General features: G+C 37.7%; 1 protein-coding gene across 11 annotated transcripts in view; it reads right to left on the minus strand.

Annotated features, from left to right (window-relative positions):
• Polr3H (RNA polymerase III subunit H) overlaps positions 1–18,876 on the minus strand; it is a 797,681-nt gene that overhangs the window by 35,932 nt on the left and 742,873 nt on the right. The gene's annotated exons all lie outside the window — the stretch shown is intronic.

Raw genomic sequence — 18,876 nt, forward strand, 5'->3', positions numbered from 1 at the left:
TGCAAATTAGTTCTTAAAATCTACAAAAAGCAGTCACTAGTAGCAAATGTGCCTTAGCATCATGCTTAACCCTTTGACTGTCGCCAGCCTCTTTCTGAAACTGTCATTCTATGTCGCAAAATTTTTTTGGGGAAAAAAAACAAAAATTTCTTATGAAATGACAGAGAATCTTTTCCCCTTGGTAATAACACCAAAAGTGCGAAATTTGGTCTAAAACTCACAGAATTATGCTTTGGCGAAGTTGGCGATCCCTGCGACATATACGCATCGGTGATTTTGCCGACTTTGAGCCCTGTTTTTGGCTAATTCCGTTGTTCCAGTTGACCAAACTCATAGCTATTTCTTTAGAACTCCATTGTTCTATCAGTTGAGTACAAGAAACCACCCATTTACTGATTTGAACTACCCAATAAAGTGTATGAATATGTAGGGGAAGGAAGGCGTGGTAGGGGTCATCCTCAAAAAGATTGGAGGGAGGGGGTAAAGGAGGTTTTGTGGGTGAGGGGCTTGGACTTCCAGAAAGCATGTGTGAGCATGTTAGATAGGAGTGAATGGAGACGAATGGTTTTTGGGACCTGACGAGCTACTGGGGTGTGAGCAGGGTAATATTTAGTGAAAGGATTCAGGGAAACCAGTTATTTTTATATAGCCCGACTTGAGTACTGGAAATGGGAGGTTCAATGCCTGCACTTTTACCCTTTGACTGTCGCAAGCCCCTTTCTGAAACTGTCATTCTATGTCGCAAAATTTTTGGAAAAAAAAAAATTTCTTATGAAAGACAGAATCTTTTCCCAATGGTAATAACACCAAAAGTACGAAATTTGGTCGAAAACTCATGGAATTATGCTTCGGCGAAGTTAGCGGTCTCGGCGACATATACCTTTAAGCGATTTCATCGACTTTGAGCCCTGTTTTTGGCCAATTCTGTTCTTCCAGTTGACCAACCTCATAGCTATTTCTTTAGAACTCCATTTTTTCTATCAGTTGAGTACAAGAAACCGTCCATTTACCAATTTGAACTACCCAATAAAGTGAGAAATTGGCAATTTGGCCAATTTCATGCAAATTAATAAAGATGCCAATTTCAAAATAGGGTCCAGAATAAACAATGTAGACATTCTTGGCACTAAAATAACATATCCTCTGTTCATTAGTCATGTCTCTAGGTCTCTCTTATATTACTATTGCTTTCTATTTTGATTTTTTATTCATACAAAAAATACAAAATTTACTGTTATGCAGACTACTGCATTATTCTAAAAATGGTATAAATAATATTAGTGCACTAGTGAAAGAATATTAGACTCCCCAGTTGATGTGTATTGGACGTGTGGTGTGATTTGCTTACTCCTGAACATTAGTAAAAATCAAACATTTCCGCTAATTTGAGCTCAATTTCAAGGTCGTTTTCATCGTGAAACTAATCATCTGTATTTCTGTAATATGTTTTCCATTTTATCACGTAAGACCATGAAAACGAGAATACAACAATAAATACTATACGAAAATACACCTCAAAGTAGGCGTTTTAATCCAAAAAAACGGTCAGTTTTTTTCCTCATTATGCACTGCGTGCTGCAGGATTTTTTTTATGTGGTGCACACTGACCACACAGACCCATTCTCTCACATGTGGGCCTACCAGCTTTCTCCTGCTTGATTTGAAGCCGCTAGAATTTACGCGTATAAATACTTCCGAAACAGTGGCACGTAAGACGTATATATACGACCAAAACAGTCAAAGGGTTAATTTACACTGAACCTTTTCAATGTTGGTCACATAGATCTACATCATCAGTAGGGATGGGACACTACCAAATTTTTGACAATACCTATACCTATACTCCATTTTAGGTCGATACCATTACCATCAAAATCAGCAGGTACTAATATCAATACTCTGGTACATCCCTAGTCAGTCACAGATCTGCACATAATTTACAGCACCCTTAAATTTCCAGTAAGCAGCAAATTTTGGCCTAGATGTGAGAGAATGGGTGGGTGTGCAAGATATGAAAAAAAATACACAAATACAGTGGACCCCCGGTTAACGATATTTTTTCACTCCAGAAGTATGTTCAGGTGCCAGTACTGACCGAATTTGTTCCCATAAGGAATATTGTGAAGTAGATTAGTCCATTTCAGACCCCCAAACATACACGTACAAACGCACTTACATAATTGGTCGCATTCGGAGGTGATCGTTATGCGGGGGTCCACTGTAACTCACACATAAGAGAGAAGCTTACAACGACACTTAGGTTTGACTTGGACCAGTTACAAAGCCACACTATGTGCAGGTTATTTGTGTATTGGTCCAATCACGGTATTGTGCATTTTTGCTCTTCAAGAAAAAAAATCCTGCCTCATGCAGTACATGATGGGCATAGTTAATCTCTGAAAATGTGTTTGGGTTAAAATAGAAACTCTGGGGCATTTTCTATGGTACTTTTCATGTTTATTGGCATAAACTGATAGAACAAAAGACATACAAGTGAACTGGAGAAGATTTTGGTTAGTTTCAGACCAGAAGCGGCCTGAAACTCAAGTAGCACAAATGGTTCCTATTCCTGGCTTGCTGTACCTATCCCCAACTACTTCAACTGAGGTTATCTATATAATTATGTCACCAAAAAATAAAGCTAGAAACTAGAAAAAAAACTAGAAAAAATCCCCAAAAAGAAAATACTTTCGTCATTCAACACTTACCTCACTCACCCATAATCAGTTTTTGCAGAGGTGCCCAGATACAACAATTTAGAAGCATATTTAAAGATATTATCATACCCCTTCAAACTGCCAATATCCCAAACCCCCTCCTTTAACCCTTTGACTGTTTCCGTCGTGTATATACGTCTTACACGCCACTGTTTCAGACGTATTTATACGCATAAATTCTAGCGGCTTCAAATCAAGCGGGAGAAAGCTGGTAGGCCCACATGTGAGAGAATGGGTCTGTGTGCACCATATAAAAAAAAATCCTGCAGCACGCAGTGTGTAATAAGAAAATAAAACTGACCGTTTTTTTTGGGATTAAAACGCCGACTTTGAGGTGTATTTTTTTATAGTATTTATTGTTGTATTCTCATTTTCATGGTCTCACGTGATAAAATGGAAAACATATTACAGAAATAGAGATGATTTTGATTAGTTTCATGATGAAAACGACCTTGAAATTGAGCTCAAAGTAGCGGAAATGTTCGATTTTTACTAATGTTCAGGAGTAAGCAAATCACACCACACGTCCAATACACGTCAACTGGGGAGTCTAATATTCTTTCACTAGTGCACTGATACTATTTATACCATTTTTACAATAATGCAGTAGTCTGCATACAGTAAATTTTGTATTTTTTGTATGAATAAAAAATCAAAATAGAAAGCAATAGTAATATAAGAGGGGCCTAGAGATGTAACTAATAAACAGAGGATATGTTATTTTAGTGCCAAGAATGTCTACATTGTTTATTCTGGACCCTATTTTGAAATTGGCATCTTTTTTAATTTGCATGAAATTGGCCAAATTGCCAATTTCTCACCACTTTATTGGGTAGTTCAAATCGGTAAATGGGCGGTTTCTTGTACTCAACTGATAGAAAAAATGGAGTTCTAAAGAAATAGCTATGAGGTTGGGCAACTAGAACAACAGAATTGGCCAAAAACAGGGCTCAAAGTCGACGAAATTGCTTATGCGTATATGTCGCCGAGACCGCTAACTTTGCCGAAGCATAATTCCATGAGTTTTCGACCAAATTTCGTACTTTTGGTGTTATTACCATTGGGAAAAGATTCTGTCTTTCATAAGATTTTTTTTTTTTTCAAAAAATTTTGCGACATAGAATGACAGTTTCAGAAAGGGGCTTGCGACAGTCAAAGGGTAAAAGTGCAGGCATTGTACTTCCCATTTCCAGTACTCAAGTTGGGCTATATAAAAATAACTGGTTTCCCTGAATCCCTTCACTAAATATTACCCTGCTCACACTCCAACAGCTCGTCAGGTCCTCAAAACCATTCGTCTCCATTCACTCCTATCTATCATGCTCACACATGCTTGCTGGAAGTCCAAGCCCCTCACCCACAAAACCTCCTTTACCCCCTCCCTCCAATCTTTTCGAGGACGATCCCTACCACGCCTTCCTTCCCCTACATATTCATACACTCTCCGTGTCATTCTACTTTGATCCATTCTCTTTAAATGACTAAACCACCTCAACAATCCCTCTTCAGCCCTCTGACTAATACCTTTACTAACTCCACAATTCCTAATTTCCACACTGCGAATTTTCTGCATAATATTTACACCACACATTACCCTTAGACATATCCACTGTCTCCAACCACCTCCTCGCTACAACATTTACAACCCAAGCTTCACACCCCTATGAGAGAGTTGGTATCACTGTACTTTCATATATTCCCTTCTTTGCCTCCATAGATAACGTTTTTTGTCTCCACATATACCTCAAAGCACCACTTACCTTTTTTGCTTCATCAATTCTATAGTTAACCTCATGCTTCATAAACTCACCTGCTGACACGTCATCTCCCAAATATCTGAAAACATTCACTTCTTCCATACTCCCTCTCTCCAATATTATATCCAATTTTTCTTTATCTACATCATTTGATACCCTCATCACCTTAATCTTATCTATGTTCACTTTTAACTTTCTACCTTTACACACCCTCCAAAACTTGTCCACTAACCTTTGCAACTTTTCTTTAGAATCTCCCATAAGCACAGTATCATCAGCAAAAAGTAACGATCAATTCCCATTTTGTATTTGATTCCCCATAATTTAATCCTACCTCTCTCCCCAACAACCTAGCATTTACTTCTTTTACAACCCTATCTATAAATATATTAACCCTTTCAGGGTCCAAGGCCCAAATCTGGAGTCACGCACCAGTGTCCAAGAATTTTAAAAAAAAAATTTGTTATTTTTTTCTTATGAAATCGTAGAGAATCTTTTTGTGAAGGTAATAAAACAAAAAGTAAGAAATTTGGTGGAAAATTGACGAAATTATGCTCTCGCGAATTTTGATGTGTCAGCGATATTTACGAATCGGCGATTTTGCCGAATTTGACTCCCATTTTAGGCCAATTACATTATTCCAATCAACCAAATTCTTAGCTATTTCACTAGTATTACTTCTATTCTATTGATTGAACACAAGAAATCGCCAAGTCAACTGTTTCAACTACAAAATAAAGTGATCGGAAATTGTTAATTTGGCCAATTCAACACAAAGTTCAAAATATTCCAATTTCAAAATAGGGTCCAGAATGAACAATGTAGGCATTCCTGGCACTAAACTAACATTTCCTCTGTTCATTAGTTATGTTTTGAGGCTTTACAAATAAATTCCATTTTGATTTTTTATTCACATAATGAATTTTTATTCACACCAAAAAATAGAAGATTTACTGTTATGCAATACTGTAATAATTGTATAAATATCATCACCATATTTGTGAATGTATATTAGACCCACCAGCTGACGTGTATTAGACGTGTGAGGTCGTTTGTTTACTCTTGAATATCGGCAAAAATTTAACATTTCTGCTACTTTGAGCTCAGTTTCAAGCCATTTCCTGTGCTAAAACCAATCAAAATCATCTCTATTTCTGTAATATGTCTTCCATTCTATCAAATGAGACCAAGAAATCGCAAATATAACTATAAAAAACATACGAAAAAACACTGCAAAGTTGCTGTTTTAATCGAAAAATCATGATTTTTTTTTTCTCTCATTATACACAGTGTGCTGCAGGATCTGTTTTATGTGGTGCACACATACCACATAGATGTATTCTCTCATATCTAGGCCCAAATGTACCACTCACAGTTTATCAGAGTGAGCTGAGCTCATGGCGTAGATCTACGGTTTGGACCCTGAACGTAAAGCCGTAGATCTACGGGACGGACCCTGAAAGGGTTAAACAACCATGGTGACATTACACATCCCTGTCTAAGACCTACTTTTACTGGGAAGCGATCTCTCTCTCTTTTACACACCCTAATCTGAGCCTCGCTATCCTCATAAAAATTCTTTACAGTATTTAGTAACTTACTACATATTCCATATACTTGCAACATCTGCCACATTGATCCCCTATCCACTATCATATGCGGTTTCTAAATCCATAAATGCAATGAAAACTTCCCTACCTTTATCTAAATACTATTCACGTATATGCTTCAATGTAAACACCTGATCTACAGATCCCGTACCCATTCTAAAGCCTCCTTGCTCATCTGTAATCATACTCACTGTCTTAATTCTTAATTCTCTTAATTCTTTCAATAATAACCCTACAATGCACTTTTCCTGGTATACTCAGTAAACTTGTTCCCCTATATGGAACTATATGTGCTCTCTGCCAATCCGTAGGTACCTTCCCCTCTTTCATACATTTATTAAACAAAAATGCCAACCACTCTAACACTATATCCCCCCTGCTTTTAATATTTCTGTTATGATCCCGTCAGTTCCATCTGCTTTATCCCCTTTCATTCTACATAATGCCTCATGCACCTCCCCCACACTCACATCTTGCTCTTCTTCACTCCTAAAAGATGTTATACCTCCCTGGCCAATGCATGAAATTACCACCTCCCTTTCTTTGTCGACATTTAAAAGTTCCTCAAAATATTCACACCATCTACCCAATACCTCCAGCTCCCCATCTACTAATTCCCCTACTCTGTTTTTAACTGACAAATCCATTTGTTCCCTAGGCTTTCTTAACTTGTTTATCTCGCTCCAAAACTTTTTCTTATTTTCATCAAAATTTCTTTACAGTGCCTCTCCCACTCTATCATCTGCTCACCTTTTGCACTCTCTCACCACTCTCTTCACCTTTCTTTTACTCTCCATGCACTCTGCTCTTCTTATAACACTTCTGCTTTGTAAAACCCTCTCATAAGCTACTTTTTTCTCTTTTATCACACCCTGTACTTCATCATTCCACCAAACACTCTTCTTACCTCCTGCACCCACCCTCCTATAGCCACAAACTTCTGCCCCACATTCTAAAAATACATTTTTAAAACTATTCCAACCCTCTTCAACCCTCCCCCACTACTCATATTTGCACTAGCCCACCTTTCTGCCAATAGCTGCTTATATCTCACCCTAACTTCCTCCTCCCTTAGTTTATACACTTTCACCTCTCTCTTACTTGCGGTTGCCATTTTCCTTTTGTCCCATCTATATACCTCTTACTCTAACTGTAGCTACAACTAAATAATTATCCAATGTATCAGTTGCCCCCTCTAACTTTCATTACATGCTATATCATACCTTGTATATTTATTTATCCTTTTTTTTTCACAAATTATGTATCACATATTACCTAACCTCTTACTACACACAGCTCAATTAAAGGCTCCCCATTTTCATTTACTCCTGGCACCCCAAATTTACATACTACTCCCTCCACAACATTTTTACCCACTTTAGCATTGAGATCCCCAACCACAAGTACTCTCTCACTTGGTTCAAAACTCCCCATGCACTCACTCAACATTTCTCAAAATCTCTCTCTCTCTCCTCTACACTTCTCTCTTCTCCAGACGCATAAATGCTTATTATAACCCACTTTTCACATCCAACCCTTATTTTACTTCATATAATCCTTGAATTTATACATTTATATTCCCTCTTTTCCTGCCATAACTTATTCTTCAACATTATTGCTACTCCTTCTTTAGCTTTAACTCTATCGAAACCCCTGACCTAATTCCATTTATTTCTCCCCACAAACTCTCCCACTCCTTTCAGCTTTGTTTCACTTAACCCTTTGAGGGTTTTCGTCGTACTAGTACGTCTTACGCGTAGGGGTTTTTGACGTACTAGTACGCATAAATTCTAGCGGCCTCAAATCTCGCGCGAAAAGGCTGATAGGCCTTGGTGTGAGAGAATGGGTCTGCATGGTCAGTGTGCGCGGTAGAAAAAAAATCTGGGACCCAGTGGTGCATTGTGGGAATGCCCTCTTAGTAAACAATGTCCACCATGCCTCGCGGTAAGAAGCTCCTCACTCCTCAGCGAATTGGGACACTTTTGTTCCCCAGTGACAGTTCTAATAGTGATGGAAGTGCCAGTGAAGATGAGTTTCGTGGTTTTAGTGAGGTTTTGACCGAAACTAATGACCATAATATCGGTAATAGTGAAGAAAACCCAGACGACCCTCAGCCTTCCACCTCTGGTGCTGGGCCCTCGTGTTCACGTTCAGTTGTTCCAGAACCCAAGAGGAAACTTCTATTTTCCCAAATCCCAGACTCAGATGAGAGCATGGGTGATGATAGTGATAGTGAATATGAACTACAAGCTCTTCAAACTAGTTCCAGTAGTGATAGTGAAGTGCAATATTCCCCAGTGAAGCGTCAGTATATACGACGATATATGCGCTCTGGAAGTGTGCCATATGTTATACCAAGGGGAAGGAGTGTATCTCGGAGTACATCCCGTGGCTGTACAACAGGAACAGACAGTGAAAATGACGAAGATACTGTTGCAATTGGGATGGAAAATGTGCGTGGTGGTAGTGGTGCCGGCGGTGAGGCACCAGCAGTGGGCCATGCTGCCACCCACGCTGCCAGCCACGCCGCTGCCTCAGCTGATCTAGAACAAAGGCCACCATCTCCCACTCCCCCACCACACCAGCCTCCACAACCACAACCTCCACAACCACAACCTCCACAACCACAACCACCTGTCATTGTCCAGTACCCACCAGCAGACCGCACCTGGGATTGGCAGGAAGCTGTCAATTTTGTTCCAAATCCCCACCAGTTTGATGGCAGCCAAAGTGGAATACGGCCATCTTGTGCACTTGGGAACAATGCCACTGAACTGGAATGTTTCGAGTTATTCTTTGACGAACCACTGATGAAAAGTATTGTCATGGAAAGCAACACATACTACGAGTACACCATGGCAAACACAATACTTTCACTAAAATCACGTCTACACCAATGGAAGGAGGCAACTGTGGCTGAGATGTATCTTTTCTTTGCCACAATAATGCTTATGCCACATGTGTATAAGCACAAAGTGAAATCATACTGGTCAACAGACCCCCTGATTGCAACACCAGGTTTCAGTGATATAATGCCAGTGAATCGATTTGTGCTAATGTTACGTATGCTTCACTTCTCAGATAAAACCAGGCCTGACAGAACTGACAGGTTATATAAGATTAGGAATGTGTTTGTGTATCTGAAACAGAAATTCAGTACTCATTTTTATCCCTTCAGGAAGCTTGTAATTGACGAGTCTTTGATTCTGTTCAAAGGAAGACTCTCTTTCAAGCAGTACATACCAAGCAAGAGGAAACGCTTTGGTATAAAGTTGTTTGTGCTTTGTGATTGTTACAGTGGTCTGGTATTGGATATTATTGTGTACACTGGAAGTTATACATTGCAAAATACCAGGAAGTTATTGGGCATCTCAGGTGATGTGGTTCGAACAATGATAGAACCATACCTTGGTAAGGGGCATATATTATATACAGATAACTGGTACACAAGCCCCTCACTCAGTGATTTTTTGCGAGTGAACATGACAGATGTGTGTGGCACAGTGCGTGCAAATCGAAAACATATGCCCAGGTTTGATGCTGGCACTCGCAGAGGTGAGGTGCAGGCGTTTGCTGCCAATGACATCATGGCATTTCGGTGGCATGACAAACGAGATGTCACACTGTTGTCATCAATTCACCCTAATGAAATGGCAGACAGTGGCAGGCAGCATAGAGAGAGAAATGAACCCATTCTAAAACCTGCAGCTGTGATTGATTACACCTTCAACATGCGTTCAGTGGACAAATGTGACATGCAGATTGGGTTTGCTGATTGTGTTCGCAAGAGTTATAAGTGGTACATCAAACTGTTTTTCCATCTTCTGGACATTTCCATGCTCAATGCTTATAATATGTATAAGATGAGCACCAGAAACAAACCACAGTACGGCGAATTCTGTTTGTCTGTCATCAGACAAATAGTATTCAAGTACCAAGGAAATGCACCTGCAATTGACCGCCCACCAAATTATCAACAACTACCTGCTCGTCTGAAGCATGGTGATCACTTCCTGGTAAAACTGCCTGCTACTGCTTTGAAGAAAAAGGCTCAGAAGAGGTGTTACGTCTGTTCACATACAAAAAAACGCCCACGACAACGCAGAGACACTCGTTTTATGTGTGAGGAGTGCAAAACTCCACTGTGCATGACACCATGTTTCAAAGAGTTCCACAGGCTGCAGAACTTCTAGAAACATGTCCTGTGACTGTATATGTGTATATAAAATATAGAAAAATAGTAATAAACAACATTTCATATTGTTTGTTTGTGTAAATATTTTCTGTAAACAAAATAATGACAACAGTGTTTACGCCCTTATTGTGTAGTATTGAAAAAGAAATAACTTACAAAATACTGATCATGTTGGCCTCAGAGGCCATAAAAGTTACTCAGAAAAAGAAAAATTGAAAAAAAATTGAAAATAGTACATAAAAAAGTAAATAGAAAAATACCGGGTGACGGCAGTTGGCGATGTTACCATATGTTGTTCAATTTTGGCAAATTTCACACCTCCATATCTCGGTAAGTATTGACGTTAAAATTTTTTTGTTTAGCCTATAATGTTTAGAAAAAAATACTCTATTTTTTCATAAGAAAAAATAATTTTTTTTTTTTTTTGAAATTTGGCCGACCCTGAGAACGAGTTTCGGAGAGGGCCTGTCGACCCTCAAAGGGTTAAAGCCAGGACATCCAGCTTCTTCTCATTCATAACATCCACAATCATCTCTTTCATATCATTCGCACAACATCCATGCACATTCAAACACCCCACTTTGACGGTTTTCTTCTTTTTCTTTTTAGTAGGCTATACAGGAAAAGGGGTTACTAGCGCATTGTTCCTGGCATTTTAGTTGACTTTTACAACACGCATGGCTTACGGAGGAAAGATTCTTATTCCACTTCCCCATGGATATGAAAGGAAAAGCAATAAGAACAAGAACTATTAAGATAAAATCAAAGAGAACTAGGACGAGTGTGTATACATAAACGTGTGCATGTATGTGTAGTGTGACCTAAGTGTAAGTAGAAGTAGCAAGACGTACCTGAAATCTTGCATGTTTATCAGACAAAAAAGACACCAGCAATCCTACCATCATGTAAAACAATTACAGACTTTCGTTTTACACTCACTTGGCAGGACGGTAGTACCTCCCTGGGATTGCTGTCTACCAACTGACTACCTACTAAACACAAATACAGTGGAACCTCTACTTGCGAGTTTATTCCGTTCCATGACCTTGCTCGCAACTGGATTTGCTCGTTTACAGAGTCAATTTTCCTCATTTATATTAATTGAAATGCAGTTAATCTGTTCCAGTGGAATTCTGTACTTCAATAATTTTGCTATTATCAACTCTACGGCTTATTTATCTATCTCACTTCATCTGACATAATAAACAATATAAATAACATACAAACCTGATATATACTCTAAAATGAATAAAATATATCATTCATGTGGTGGTGTCGGCGGTGAACGAGCTTGTCTGGAGACCAGGCAAAATACGTGTACCTCATGAATAATTTCGCTAATATCATCTATATGGCTTATTTATATATCACAGTTCATCTAATATGACACAACAAACAACAAAAATAACATAGAAACATGATATATACTCTAGAATGAATAAAATACAGTGGACCCTCACCTAAGGCTATTAATCTGTTCCTGAGAGCTCAACATTAGGCGAAATTATCGTTAGGCGAATTAATTTTCCCCATAAGAAATAATGGAAATCAAATTAATCCGTTCCTGACACCCCAAAGTATGAACAAAAAAAAAATTTTTTACCACATGAAATATTAATTTTAATACACACAAACTGAAGAAGACATGCACAGTTACATGACACTTACCTTTATTGAAGATCTGGTGATCATTGATGGGATGGGAGGAGGGGACTGTGGATGGTGTTAATGTTTAGAAGGGGAATCCCCTTCCATTAGAACTTGAGGTGGCAAGTCCTTTTCCGGGGTTACTTCCCTTCTTCTTTTAATGTCACTAGGACCATCTTGAGTCACTGGACCTCTGTCGCACAACATATCTGTCCATAGAGGCCTGTACCTCCCGTTCCTTTATGACATTCCTAAAGTGTTTCACAACATTGTCAGTGTAATAGTCACCAGCATGGCTTGCAATAGCTGTGTGAGGGTGATTTTCATCAAAAAAGGTTTGCACTTTATGCCACATTGCACACATTTCCTTAATCTTTGAAGTAGGCAACTTCCTCAATATCTCTATCCCCTCCTCCAAAGCAGTTTCCTCAGGTGTGGCCTCTTGCTGTAAAAAGATGATCTAGCAGCTCATCAGTGGTTAGTTCTTCATTGTCCTCCTCCACATCCTCCCCACTAACCTCCAACCCCAAGGACTTCCCCAATGCCTTGATGGATTCCTCAACTGGCATAGGATTCCCAGGGTTACCCTCAAACCCTTTAAAATCCCTTTTGTCTACACATTCTGGCCACAGTTTCTTCCAAGCAGAGTTCAAGGTCCTCTTAGTCACTTCCTCCCAAGCCTTACATATAATGTTTACACAATTGAGGATGCTAAAGTGATCTCTCCAAAACTCTCTTAGAGTCAATTGAGTTTCTGAGGTCACTACAAAGCACCTTTCAAACATAGCTTTTGTGTACAGTTTCTTGAAGTTGGAAATGACCTGCTGGTCCATGGGCTGCAGGAGAGGAGTGGTATTAGGAGGCAAAAACTTGACCTTAATGAAGCTCATTTCCACAGAAAGTCACTCTGCCACATCTGAAGGATGACCAGGAGCACTGTAATACCAGGAAGCACTTAAGGTCTAATTTCTTTTCAATTAGGTAATTTTTCAGTGGGGGCAAATGCATGGTGTAACCAGTCATAGAAAAAGTCCCTAGTGAACCATGCCTTACTGTTTGCCCTCCACAGCACTCACAAATTGGCCTTGAGGACATAGTTTTTCCTGAACCCTCTGGGAGTTTCAGAGTGATACACCAATAAAGGCTTCACTTTGCAATCACCACTAGCATTGGCACACATCAACAGAGTAAGCCTGTCTTTCATAGGCTTATGTCCTGGGAGTGCCTTTTCCTCCTGAGTAATGTAGGTCCTCCTTGGCATTTTCTTCCAAAACAGGCCTGTTTCGTCACAATTAAACACTTGTTCAGGTTTCAGTCCTTCACTGTCTATGTACTCCTTGAATTCCTGCACATATTTTCAGCCGCTTTGTGGTCCGAACTGGCAGCCTCACCATGCCTTATCACACTATGTATGCCACTACGATTCTTAAATCTCTCAAACCAACCTTTGCTGGCCTAAAATTCACTTACATCACTAGTTGCAGGCATTTTTCTAATTAAATCGTCTTGCAACTTCCTAGCCTTTTCACATATGATCGCTTGAGAGATGCTATCTCCTGCTCTCTGTTTTTCGTTTATCCACACCAATAACAGTCTCTCAACATCTTCTATCACTTGCGATCTCTGTTTCGAAAACAAAGTTGCACCTTTGGCAAGAACAGCTTCCTTGATTGTTGTTTTCTTGGCCACAATAGTAGCGATGGTTGATTGGGGTTTTCTATACAACCTGGCCAGCTCGGAGACACGCACTCCACTTTCATACTTAGCAATGATCTCTTTTTTCATATCCATAATAATTCTCACTCTCTTTGCTGTAGGGTTGGTACTAGAAGCTTTCTTGGGGCCCATGGTGACTCATGTTGCAGGTGCAATCACTAAAAACGCTGTGATAATATGAAATGTTCCGATTGTATGCTTGGAAGCGACTGCAGTGGCGCTTGTAAACACTGGCACCCACGGAACAAGTGATACAGGCTCAGGCCGCACGTGGACGCGTCTCGAACGAATCGAGTTGAGCGAGTTTTTTAGCACTAGCCGAGGCAAAATTTTTGCGTTAAAATGTATCGCTAGGCGGATTTAACGTTACGCGATGCGTTCGTTAGGTCAGGGTCCACTGTATGTTATTATGTAACAGGTAGAGGCGGCCACAACCGCTCCCTCTTTGTTGTGGTAAACACTGCCATCTAGTGACGGCCTTTTGAAGCCGTCCATTATAATTGTTATATGTAGTACATTATTATTATATATGTATTATTATTATATACAGCAGGGCCCCGCTTTACGGCATTTCACTTTACGGCATTCCGCTAATACGGTCATTTCAAATTATGACCAAAACTCGCTATACGGCTCCCCCCACCTGACTTTCTAATACGGTCACCGCGCCCCACCTTGTTTGTTTACATTCTTCGTGAGCTCAGTAAGCACTAAGTCTCTCCATTTTGTCTGGAAACTCCAAAATTTCAAATGTTTTTAAAAGTTATTTCATATTTTATATATACTCTGATAATTATACTTATGTATACCTGTACTTAAATAAACTTACATACTGTGCTGGCATGCAGGTACACATTAAAATCAGTAAGAGTGTCTTATGTCTCCAGACGTCATATTAGTAATGATAATAATCATCGAGTCTCATTTAAATGTCGTATATTACGTTAAATACACATTTTCATTAATCCATCTATGATATTTTTTCAAAATTATATAATAAACACGATACATAACATAAAAAGATGATAAATACACCCCACAATAGAATAAATAAACATAAATATGAGATGTGGTAGCAGACGACTTGCACAAGTGAAGCCATATTAGAAATGCTAATAATAATAATAATAATAATCACCGAGTCTCATTAAATGTTGTATATTACGTTAATATACACATTTTCATTAATCCATCCATGATATTTTTTTTTAAATTATATAATAAACACGATACATAACATAAAAAGATAATAAATACACTCTACAATAGAATAAATAAACATAAATATGAGATGTGGTAGCCAGATAACTTGTACAAGTGATGCCAAGAATAACATTTTCTCTAATCTAACATAAGAGAAAATGTGTTATTGGGGATAACTGTAGAAAATTATTCCTTTCGTATGTATGTAAGTAAGTTTATTCAGGTATACACAAATACAGTTACATAGATTATCATACATAACAACATATGTGTAGAGAACCTAGGATAACCCAAAAAAGTCAGTGACTTATTTCCATTGCCTTCACTCAGAGCATCATTTCTTCTCAAAATGATGTTACATGAGAATGGGAGTGTTCTTCTTTATTTATTCTACCGTATCAATGTAGAGACAACCTGTACACAATGTAACTTGTACACAAACCAGACGTGTACACTTCGTTTACAAAACTTACCTTCGCCTGGTTTGTTTACATAACTCTGCGCCTGTACTCTCTCATGCACTCATTCTTTCTCTCTCTCATTTATTCGTTTTATCTCATTTACTTACTCCTGACCCTACATTAAGACTACAAATATTTTAAGGTAAGTAATGAGTGAACTGTATATACATTTTATCGGTCTGGGATGCTTAAATGTAATAGAATATTATGTGTAGGTGGGTTGGCCTGGTATGGTAGCCCGGCTGACTACCATACATACCACACTTGATTTTTTACAATAAATACTACTCATCTCGCCCTATATTTTAAGGTAAGTAATGAGTGAACTGTATATACATTTTATCGCTCTGGAATGCTTAAATATCATAGAATTGTATGTGTGGGTGGGGTGGCCTGGTATGGTAGCCTGGCTGACTACCATACATACCACACTTGATTTCTTACAATAAATACTACTTGTCTCACCCTAGATTAAGACTATAAATATTTTAAGGTAAGTAATGAGTGCACTATGTGTGTATTGTACTTTTTTATTGTTTTTTGATGCCTGGTTCTATTGCTAACTTAATATATGTTAGTGTAAACTTGTTATCTAGTGTTTGTATGCATTTGTAAGTGGAAAAAAAGGGTGTTCCACTTTACGGCGGTAGCCTGGAACCTAACTAGCCGTATAATTGGGGCCCTCCTGTATGTATTATTATTATACATATTATTATTATTATTATTATTATTATTATTATTATTATTACTGTATTATATTATTATACTATTATTTTATATGTATTATTATACATATTATTATCATTATTATTATTATATAAATAATTTGTAATTTTTATTCACACAAAAAATATAAGATTTACTGTTATTCCTTATTGCAATAATTGTATAAATAATGTCAACCCATTCATGATTGCATATTGGAATGGACAGTATGCAATTGACCATTTGTCCTAGGTTGAGCTCAATTTCAAGGCACTTTTCATCATGAAAGCAATCAAAATCATATCTATTTCTGTAATGTATCTTCCATTCTATCAAATGAGACCAAAAAAACGAGAATACAACCATAAAATCCATTCAAAATTACCGCTAAGGTGTGGCTAATTGCTGAGAAGTGAACTCCATTATTTGTGCTTAGATTTCTTTCTTTATTATTATTATTATATAAATAATTTGTAATTTTTATTCACACAAATACAAGCTTTACTGTTATTCCTTATTGCAGTATTTGTATGTCAACCCATTCACGACTGCATATTGGAATGGGCAGTGACGTCATTTGTTTACTCTGAAACAGCCAAGCAATGGACCATTTCTCCTAGGTTGAGCTCTCTTTCAAGGTACTTTTAGTTGTGAAAGCAATTAAAATCATATCTATTTCTGTAATATATCTTCCATTCTATCAAATGAGACCAAACAAACAAGAATACAACCATAAAAACCATTCAAAATTACCGCTAAGGGGTGGCTAATTGCTGAGAAGTGAACTCCATTATTTATGCTTATATTTCTTTAATTTTTGGTGTACGTTAAGAAGCATCTTTCCATTATACATTGCCCAAGTTTCAATAAGATAGTCCAACAAACAAATGAGATACAATTCCCGAGATCAAGAGCAAGAGTCCCTCACCAGTGTCGAGGAACCTGCCTTGAGGTCTGCTCGCTTGTGGAAATTTTGTTCGTGTATGGAAGCAAAAAATTGATCCATCGACTGCTCGTATTTGGAAAAACTCGCACGTGGACATGCTCGCAAGTAGAGGTTCCACTGTACCACCAATATAACAGAAAGCTTCTCATGTGTTATCACCAATTATTACACCACTGTTCAATCAACGAACTGAAGCCAGAACCTTCCCTACCATTCTTAAATTAGCAAGGGTTACACCAATCTACAAAAGTAGTGACCCACTTTCTAACTTGCCTTTGCTGTCTAAAATCTTTGAAAAAACAATATATAAACAAATACATGACTTCATAGCTAAATACATGTACCATGTCCGTAACCCATGTCAACGTAGATTTAAGCCAGGACAGAGTACCAATTATACAACAATAAAAATGCTGAGCTCAATTTATTCTCCTCTTGAAAATAATGAATATCCAATGGGCTTTCTTATCAATCTTAAAAAAAAAAACCTTTGATCCAGTAGACTACAACATTCTGTTGCTTAAATTAGAATATTAAGGAATTTAGAAGACATGCTATTTCATACATGAAATCTTATCCGAGTGACCAGACACCAACGTGACCATTAAAGACTGTTCTTCAGTAACCTGATCAGTCTGGGCTCTTTGCTGTTCCTTATCTACATCAATGACCTTCCTAATGCTTCACATGAACTTTAACCAATTCTATTTGCAGATGACACAACTTTCATCATTTCAAATGCTGGTCTGGCTATACTCAACAACACAGTAATTGCCAGACTTGCCAAAATGCAGTCAATATTAACATGATCTATATACAGTGGACCCCCGGTTATCGGTTGTAATCCGTTCCAGAAGGTCGGCCGATAACCAAAATGGCCGAAAACCAAATTAATATTTCGCATAAGAATTAATGGAAATACAATTAATCCATTCCAGACAAAAATATTCACAAAAAAAAAAAAATAATTTTTTTTAACAATTATGTAAGTACAGTGGAACCTCTTCTTGCGAGCGTATCCATGTGCGAGTTTTTCCAAATACGAGCAGTTGATGGATTGATTTTTTGTTTCCATACGTGAGCAAATTTCCAGTCGTGAATGGGTTGACATTATTTATACAATTATTGCAATAAGGAGTAACAGTAAAACTTATATTTTTTGTGTGAATAAAAATTACAAATTATTTATATTGTAATAATAATAATAATAATAATAATAATAATATGTATAATAATATAATACAATAAGAATAATAATATGTATAATAATATAATACAATAAGAATAATAATATAATACATATAATAATAATACATATATAATAATAATGTACTACATAATAATAATTATAATAAGAGACGGCTTCAAAAGGCCATCACTAGATGGCAGTGTTTACCACAACAAAGAGGGAGTGGTTGTTGCCGCCTCCACCTGTTACATAATGGCATATTTTATTCATTCTAGAGTATATATCAGGTTTCTGTGTTATTTATATTGCTTATTATTTCATATTAGATTAACTGTGATAGATAAATAAGCCGTAGAGTTGATGATAGCGAAATATTCAAGGGGTATTTTGTCCTGTCTCCAGACAAACTCTCGTCGGCCGCCGCCGCATATATAATGACATATTTTATTCATTCTAGAGTATATATCAGGTTTCTATGTTATTTATATTGTTTATTATGTCATATTAGTTGAACTGTGATAGATAAATAAGCCGTATAGATAACATTAGCGAAATATTCAAAAAGTATTTTGTCCGGTCTTCAGACAAACTCTCGTCCACCACCAACACTGCCCATACCACTATATGAATTACATATTTTATTCATTTTAGAGTATACAGTGGACCCTCGACCAACGTTGGCATCGATTAACGATAAATCCGACTAGCGATACATTTTAACGCAAAAATT

Source organism: Cherax quadricarinatus, chromosome 48 (genome assembly GCF_038502225.1).
Source record: "Cherax quadricarinatus isolate ZL_2023a chromosome 48, ASM3850222v1, whole genome shotgun sequence".
Classification (NCBI taxonomy): Eukaryota; Metazoa; Arthropoda; class Malacostraca; order Decapoda; family Parastacidae; genus Cherax; species Cherax quadricarinatus.